Source organism: Schistocerca gregaria, unplaced genomic scaffold, assembly GCF_023897955.1.
Source record: "Schistocerca gregaria isolate iqSchGreg1 unplaced genomic scaffold, iqSchGreg1.2 ptg000924l, whole genome shotgun sequence".
Taxonomy (NCBI): domain Eukaryota; kingdom Metazoa; phylum Arthropoda; class Insecta; order Orthoptera; family Acrididae; genus Schistocerca; species Schistocerca gregaria.
Genome location: NW_026062281.1, coordinates 90,001 through 97,500, shown reverse-complemented (window position 1 = coordinate 97,500; position 7,500 = coordinate 90,001). Strand labels below are relative to the sequence as shown.

The window sequence follows — 7,500 nt, the reverse complement described above, 5'->3', positions numbered from 1 at the left end:
CCCGCGACATGACGTGGTGCAACGACGGTACCGCCACCTGGGGGAGGCCACGCGGACTAAGCCATGTATGGGGCCCACAGTGCTCATTTGCCGAGCCCACCCACACAAAACCTGCACCCCCCTCCAGCGCAGGAGCCGCAACCCGGGTGCGTACGCCGCACCAAGTGCTCCACCCGCGACCGTACGTGCCCCGCCGAAATCGCAACTCCGGCGGATGAACGGCGGACTTTTCTCGCAGTCGTAAGTTGCAATCCACCCCTATATCTTGCGTCTCATGAAGAGTTATATCAAGTATGCCAAATTCCCGCTGTCCCTATACATGCAGTAAGTTCGTCATGGGCGCTGGCCGGCAGGCCGCGAGACCTGACGCCCGGCGGCAAAGAGTGCTCCTCTGAGGATATAGATGTTCCGTTCCGCCGCACAATGGTGACGGTGACCGCTGCCTGCGGTGGCAACGCTGGGCACAGTCGATACTCGCCGTGTGGTGGAAGGTAAACATTATGCGGTACATCAGTACTTTCCTAATAGTTCGGTCGTCTCACGGCACTGCTTAGTAAATGATGCAAGGCCACATATAGATGATTTATGCGAATGTCCCTATACGTGCTGTAAGACTGGGCACACAACGTGAATCGCACGTCAGCCAGACACTCGAACATGCACTACTCTCGGCCTGCAACGGAGACACACAATACGTAAACATCTGGAATGCGACAATGTCGAGTGCACCCTCTCTGCCACATTGCACCGTCGACACTATGATAACCAGACCAGTAGGTCCACCTATAAAAGCACAATACCACACTCCTCCGACAACTACCATTGCTCAGATAAACCAACACCACCAACACACATCCTACACAGAGGGGCACCAAATATCACCACCCGCCCTCGTGTTATACCACATGAAAAATTGCAGAAGTGAGAGACACAGACCCGCCAGCCTCTTGCTACAAGCATCGAACCGACGTGACGTATCTGACGGTGACTCAGGCATCCGCGTACTGCCACCACTATCCACCCCCCCCCCTCTCTGCCCCCTTCCCACACAATACCAAATTTAACCAACTTTATCGCTTAACCTAACTGTGGTTTTACCAGATTATCGCTTAACCTAACTGTGGTTTTACCAGATTATCGCTTAACCTAACTGTGGCTGTACCAGATTATCGCTTAACCTAACTGTGGCTGTACCAGATTATCGCTTAACCTAACTGTGGCTGTACCAGATTATCGCTTAACCTAACTGTGGCTGTACCAGATTATCGCTTAACCTAACTGTGGCTGTACCAGATTATCGCTTAACCTAACTGTGGCTGTACCAGATTATCGCTTAACCTAACTGTGGCTGTACCAGATTATCGCTTAACCTAACTGTGGTTGTACCAGATTATCCCTTAACCTAACTCAATTTGTCCCTTAACCTAACTCAATTTGTCCCTTAACCTAACTCAATTTGTCCCTTAACCTAACTCAATTTGTCCCTTAACCTAACTCAATTTGTCCCTTAACCTAACTCAATTTGTCCCTTAACCTAACTCAATTTGTCCCTTAACCTAACTCAATTTGTCCCTTAACCTAACTCAATTTGTCCCTTAACCTAACTCAATTTGTCCCTTAACCTAACTCAATTTGTCCCTTAACCTAACTCAATTTGTCCCTTAACCTAACTCAATTTGTCCCTTAACCTAACCCACGTTGTCCCTTAACCTAACTCAATTTGTCCCTTAACCTAACTCAATTTGTCCCTTAACCTAACTCAATTTGTCCCTTAACCTAACTCAATTTGTCCCTTAACCTAACTCAATTTGTCCCTTAACCTAACTCAATTTGTCCCTTAACCTAACTCAATTTGTCCCTTAACCTAACCCACGTTGTCCCTTAACCTAACCCACGTTGTCCCTTAACCTAACCCACGTTGTCCCTTAACCTAACCCACGTTGTCCCTTAACCTAACCCACGTTGTCCCTTAACCTAACCCACGTTGTCCCTTAACCTAACCCACGTTGTCCCTTAACCTAACCCACGTTGTCCCTTAACCTAACCCACGTTGTCCCTTAACCTAACCCACGTTGTCCCTTAACCTAACCCACGTTGTCCCTTAACCTAACCCACGTTGTCCCTTAACCTAACCCACGTTGTCCCTTAACCTAACCCACGTTGTCCCTTAACCTAACCCACGTTGTCCCTTTGCCTAACATAGTTCACTGCTCGGAATCTCTGGTGTCGTTGTTATCCTCATGTAGATGTCTTGCGAGTGTTGCTTACTTTCCACATATTCCCGCTATCCACTGTCAATTGTACTGCAATAGGACTATATCGCCCCCCCCCCCCTCTGCCCCTCTCTTTGTGTCTCCGTCCTCTCAAGCTGGTCGGTCTGGCGTTTGAGTGTTAAATGAGCCTCGCAGCTGTTCAGTTGCGTTCAGATGTCGACGCCCTCAGTGTACGTCGTGGTATGGTCTGTGTCCATTGTCCGCTGATGTCGTACGCGTAACCCACACGCTGTACCGATCATCGGTAGTTACGTACAGAGTGAAGTAGTGTGATACGTGTGACCGTACGCTGGCTGTGCCCAACGGTGTCGAATCTCAATTTCCATATGTTGTGCTCGATGCTACTTGTCTCGTCTCCCAATAACAGCTAGGTTGCACTGTGGTACGCCGTAGAGGCGTGTGGGAGGAACGTACGAACGCATTGTATGTCACCCTGGGTCGCTGGGGGTGGTGGTGCGGTGAGTCAGGTCAGGTCAGCGTGAGCCGTGTGATGTAGTGACGCGTGTATTCCGACTTTGTCGTATTGCCTCACACAAAGTGCTACCCTGGTGGACCGCGTTCCATATCTGGGACATGCCGCAGATGCCGGTTGACAGTGGATCGCGGAAGGGACATCGCATACGTGCGCGGGCCACCTTCCACGTGTTCTCTTCTGCACATGTCGCAGTGTGTATGTGGTCTGATGTAGCGTGTCGTGACACATGACATCCTGGCATGCAAGAATTGTTGAATTCGCAAATGTAGGTGGACATCTACGTTTACTGCCCAAGATACGCAAATGAACTGGAAATCCGTTGTTGAGCGGTTGTTCACGCTGGAGGTGAATCTGTGATGGCGACGATCGGTACAGCTATTAACCGGTTGTTTCAGCGGTACCCGCCACATCCACACACGTGACTAGGCCCATGTGGGTATGAAGCGATACGCGGCGGTGGCTTGGTGGGACTGTTCCCGGCCGGTGAAGGGGGGCCGCCCGGCGTGTTGGCCGCGCGCTGCGTGGGCGCACGCGCAACAGGCGGCTGGTGGGGGGCGCCGAGTGGCAGGAGCGCCAGCCGACGGGCTCGGCAGGCGGCGCAGCTACGCTGCGGCGCACCCTGCACGCGGCGCCTGGCGGCCAAAGTTGGTTCAGCCGAGCCCGGTGCGAAGCGCGGTGGACATCTGCAGTGTGCTGGTCTGATTGAGGACTGTGTGCGTTGAGGATGCGCCGCCGCCTGGCACTCGGCGCCGCGACGCCGTCTGCTGCTCGGTCGCCCCAGCGGTTCTCGCAGGTGGTTTGTATCGCAGTTGTGCGGACGTGTTGGCGCGTGCGCTGTGCTGGGAGAGTTCGCTTCTGCACCCAAGTGGGGCTTTGCCCTTGTGTGGCGCTGGCGTTGGAGCTGCCGGTCACCATAGGTGGCGCGTGTTGTCTCCCGCCGGCAATGCCACGACAGCACGCTCCCGGGCCTCTGTCGGCAGCGGCAAGCTCAGTTGGGAGCAAGGGTGTTCGCACTAAAACCGTCTACTCGCCTAACTCCGGGCGATTGCGCCTCTCTCGAAACCGACCAAGTACCTAGGACGGCGCTGCGCGCCGCCGGGACCTGAGAGGGTTTCGAGGTGTATCGTGCAGGGGAGCTCGGCCTCCTCCTGTTTGCAGAATAATTGAGCGGACGCTTGCGTGTTCGCGCGGGCCCCCGGGACACACTCCCGGGCGGCCGGCTGCTCAGCTCTAGTTGACGCAGCTCCCTGGTTGATCCTGCCAGTAGTCATATGCTTGTCTCAAAGATTAAGCCATGCATGTCTCAGTACAAGCCGCATTAAGGTGAAACCGCGAATGGCTCATTAAATCAGTTATGGTTCCTTAGATCGTACCCACGTTACTTGGATAACTGTGGTAATTCTAGAGCTAATACATGCAAACAGAGTCCCGACCAGAGATGGAAGGGACGCTTTTATTAGATCAAAACCAATCGGATTGGCTTGTCTGGTCCGTTTGCCTTGGTGACTCTGAATAACTTTGGGCTGATCGCACGGTCCTCGTACCGGCGACGCATCTTTCAAATGTCTGCCTTATCAACTGTCGATGGTAGGTTCTGCGCCTACCATGGTTGTAACGGGTAACGGGGAATCAGGGTTCGATTCCGGAGAGGGAGCCTGAGAAACGGCTACCACATCCAAGGAAGGCAGCAGGCGCGCAAATTACCCACTCCCGGCACGGGGAGGTAGTGACGAAAAATAACGATACGGGACTCATCCGAGGCCCCGTAATCGGAATGAGTACACTTTAAATCCTTTAACGAGTATCTATTGGAGGGCAAGTCTGGTGCCAGCAGCCGCGGTAATTCCAGCTCCAATAGCGTATATTAAAGTTGTTGCGGTTAAAAAGCTCGTAGTTGGATTTGTGTCCCACGCTGTTGGTTCACCGCCCGTCGGTGTTTAACTGGCATGTATCGTGGGACGTCCTGCCGGTGGGGCGAGCCGAAGGGGTGCTTTCGCGTCCCGAGGCGGACCCCGTTTAAATCCTACCAGGGTGCTCTTTGTTGAGTGTCTCGGTGGGCCGGCACGTTTACTTTGAACAAATTAGAGTGCTTAAAGCAGGCAAGCCCGCCTGAATACTGTGTGCATGGAATAATGGAATAGGACCTCGGTTCTATTTTGTTGGTTTTCGGAACCCGAGGTAATGATTAATAGGGACAGGCGGGGGCATTCGTATTGCGACGTTAGAGGTGAAATTCTTGGATCGTCGCAAGACGAACAGAAGCGAAAGCATTTGCCAAGTATGTTTTCATTAATCAAGAACGAAAGTTAGAGGTTCGAAGGCGATCAGATACCGCCCTAGTTCTAACCATAAACGATGCCAGCCAGCGATCCGCCGCAGTTCCTCCGATGACTCGGCGGGCAGCCTCCGGGAAACCAAAGCTTTTGGGTTCCGGGGGAAGTATGGTTGCAAAGCTGAAACTTAAAGGAATTGACGGAAGGGCACCACCAGGAGTGGAGCCTGCGGCTTAATTTGACTCAACACGGGAAACCTCACCAGGCCCGGACACCGGAAGGATTGACAGATTGATAGCTCTTTCTTGATTCGGTGGGTGGTGGTGCATGGCCGTTCTTAGTTGGTGGAGCGATTTGTCTGGTTAATTCCGATAACGAACGAGACTCTAGCCTGCTAACTAGTCGCGTGACATCCTTCGTGCTGTCAGCGATTACTTTTCTTCTTAGAGGGACAGGCGGCTTCTAGCCGCACGAGATTGAGCAATAACAGGTCTGTGATGCCCTTAGATGTTCTGGGCCGCACGCGCGCTACACTGAAGGAATCAGCGTGTCTTCCTAGGCCGAAAGGTCGGGGTAACCCGCTGAACCTCCTTCGTGCTAGGGATTGGGGCTTGCAATTGTTCCCCATGAACGAGGAATTCCCAGTAAGCGCGAGTCATAAGCTCGCGTTGATTACGTCCCTGCCCTTTGTACACACCGCCCGTCGCTACTACCGATTGAATGATTTAGTGAGGTCTTCGGACTGGTACGCGGCATCGACTCTGTCGTTGCCGATGCTACCGGAAAGATGACCAAACTTGATCATTTAGAGGAAGTAAAAGTCGTAACAAGGTTTCCGTAGGTGAACCTGCGGAAGGATCATTACCGACTAGACTGCATGTCTTTCGATGTGCGTGTCGTGTCGTGTCGCGCAACACGCTACCTGTACGGCAGTGGCCGTGCGCCGCGTGCGGAACCACGCGTGCCTCTCAAAACTAGCGGAAGTGTTGTTGTTGTGTGGTACGAGCGCTGAAGCTCTGGAGCGGCTGGCCTGCGGTACCTGGCGCCTGGCGCCGGTTTTGAATGACGTTCGCCCGAGTGCCTGTCCGCTCCGGTGTGGAGCCGTACGACGCCCATCGGCTGTGAGGCCGTTGGACACAAAAAAAAATAGTGGAACAGGGGCCGTCAGACGCCTCAGTCCCGCAAATGCTACTGTCTTGAAAGAGACAGTGGGAGACTGAAAAGGAAAAGATCACCCAGGACGGTGGATCACTCGGCTCGTGGGTCGATGAAGAACGCAGCAAATTGCGCGTCGACATGTGAACTGCAGGACACATGAACATCGACGTTTCGAACGCACATTGCGGTCCATGGATTCCGTTCCCGGGCCACGTCTGGCTGAGGGTCGGCTACGTATACTGAAGCGCGCGGCGTTTGTCCCGCTTCGGAGACGTGGGAGTGTCGTGGTCGCCTGTGTGGCCGGCCGCGTCTCCTTAAACGTGCGATGCGCGCCCGTCGCCTGGCGGTTCGCATACCGGTACTTTCTCGGTAGCGTGCACAGCCGGCTGGCGGTGTGGCGTGCGACACCTCGTACAACGACCTCAGAGCAGGCGAGACTACCCGCTGAATTTAAGCATATTACTAAGCGGAGGAAAAGAAACTAACAAGGATTCCCCCAGTAGCGGCGAGCGAACAGGGAAGAGTCCAGCACCGAACCCCGCAGGCTGCCGCCTGTCGTGGCATGTGGTGTTTGGGAGGGTCCACTACCCCGACGCCTCGCGCCGAGCCCAAGTCCAACTTGAATGAGGCCACGGCCCGTAGAGGGTGCCAGGCCCGTAGCGGCCGGTGCGAGCGTCGGCGGGACCTCTCCTTCGAGTCGGGTTGCTTGAGAGTGCAGCTCCAAGTGGGTGGTAAACTCCATCTGAGACTAAATATGACCACGAGACCGATAGCGAACAAGTACCGTGAGGGAAAGTTGAAAAGAACTTTGAAGAGAGAGTTCAAAAGTACGTGAAACCGTTCTGGGGTAAACGTGAGAAGTCCGAAAGGTCGAACGGGTGAGATTCACGCCCATCCGGCCACTGGCCCCCGCCCTCGGCAGATGGGGCCGGCCGCCCGCGCGGAGCAATCCGCGGCGGGGTCGTGTCCGGTTGCCTTTCCACTCGCCGCGGGGTGGGGCCGTTCCGGTGTGCGGTGGGCCGCACTTCTCCCCTAGTAGGACGTCGCGACCCGCTGGGTGCCGGCCTACGGCCCGGGTGCGCAGCCTGTCCTTCCGCGGGCCTCGGTTCGCGTCTGTTGGGCAGAGCCCCGGTGTCCTGGCTGGCTGCTCGGCGGTATATCTGGAGGAGTCGATTCGCCCCTTTGGGCGCTCGGGCTCCCGGCAAGCGCGCGCGGTTCTTCCCGGATGACGGACCTACCTGGCCCGGCCCCGGACCCGCGCCGCTGTTGGCTCGGGATGCTCTCGGGCGGAATAATCGCTCCCGTCAGCGGCGCTTCAGCT

The 7,500-nt window shown here is 54.9% G+C and overlaps 3 non-coding genes across 3 annotated transcripts in view; all 3 read left to right on the top strand.

Annotated features, from left to right (window-relative positions):
• The first annotated feature begins 3,992 nt into the window (after positions 1-3,992).
• LOC126325450 (small subunit ribosomal RNA) lies at positions 3,993-5,885 on the top strand. Its single transcript, XR_007560129.1, has one exon. It is a non-coding gene; the product is annotated as a small subunit ribosomal RNA (ribosomal RNA).
• Positions 5,886-6,253: 368 nt separating this feature from the next.
• On the top strand, positions 6,254-6,408 carry LOC126325438 (5.8S ribosomal RNA). Its single transcript, XR_007560117.1, has one exon. It is a non-coding gene; the product is annotated as a 5.8S ribosomal RNA (ribosomal RNA).
• A 188-nt stretch (positions 6,409-6,596) lies between these two features.
• The window catches only part of LOC126325460 (large subunit ribosomal RNA), a 4,222-nt gene continuing 3,318 nt past the window's right edge, over positions 6,597-7,500 (top strand). The window contains exon 1 of the ribosomal RNA XR_007560138.1: positions 6,597-7,500. This exon is cut by the window's right edge and continues 3,318 nt beyond it. This is a non-coding gene — a ribosomal RNA (large subunit ribosomal RNA).